General features: G+C 38.1%; 1 protein-coding gene across 1 annotated transcript in view; it reads left to right on the top strand.

Moving 5' to 3' along the window:
* CXXC5 (CXXC finger protein 5) overlaps nucleotides 1–612 on the top strand; it is a 7195-nt gene extending 6583 nt beyond the window's left edge. The window contains exon 2 of the mRNA XM_009329580.1: nucleotides 1–612. This exon is cut by the window's left edge and continues 396 nt beyond it. The gene's annotated coding sequence lies outside the window, so the exon portion shown is untranslated.
* The last annotated feature ends 131 nt before the right edge of the window (nucleotides 613–743 follow it).

Below are 743 nucleotides of genomic sequence, written 5' to 3'. Positions count from 1 at the left end.
ATTTACAGTAACCTTTTAAAATCTAGTTACTAATAAGCACTACTGTAATTTAGCACAGTTGTTTAATTGCACCCTCATTTATACTTTTTATTTGATTCTTTCCCATCATACAATAGAGTGGATAGTTTCTAGAATGCCTCAACTTCATGTTTATAAATGAGAATATGTTTAAAGCGATGTAGTATCCCTTTTCCTAGCCATTCACCTATGTAAGTTTAACCCGCAAGAGGTTTGGTATAAAAGGTGGAAGAAAACAATTGCTACACAACTGGCGGTCTTTGAAAAAGGAAAAAAGAATTAAAAAAAAAAAAAGAAAAAAAGTCATTGTTAGTTTATTAATATAGAACAAGAAACACTGCGTACAGAAAAACCTCCTAATTGCAACGGTTTACTCCTAGAAGTAATTTTTGTAAACTTACTGAAGTTAAAATCAAAATAAAAATAATATTGCAGGACCTGTGCTGAAGCAGTTACGAAAAGTGATATTTCTCTTCTGTTCAAATCCCCGTCTCTCCAGCTCTCTCTACATCATTAAATTGAAATGCTGTTTGTAATGTTTTAGCGATCCAGGCTGTTTTTGTGAATAAAATGAATGCATGTTTTGTGTCATGATTTACAGCTTTGTTATTTCTCTCCCACCCCTCTTTCCAGCCGTCTGGGCCCCCCAATGCCAATGGCGGCCGGTTCCCCCCTGCCTTCGCCTGCCCGCGCGCCCCGTCCCTGCCGCTGCTACCGGCTGCCAG

Source organism: Pygoscelis adeliae, unplaced genomic scaffold (genome assembly GCF_000699105.1).
Source record: "Pygoscelis adeliae isolate BGI_AS28 unplaced genomic scaffold, ASM69910v1 Scaffold288, whole genome shotgun sequence".
Classification (NCBI taxonomy): Eukaryota; Metazoa; Chordata; class Aves; order Sphenisciformes; family Spheniscidae; genus Pygoscelis; species Pygoscelis adeliae.
Note: the sequence above shows the minus strand (reverse complement) of the source record. Positions and strands in the feature narration are given on the sequence as shown.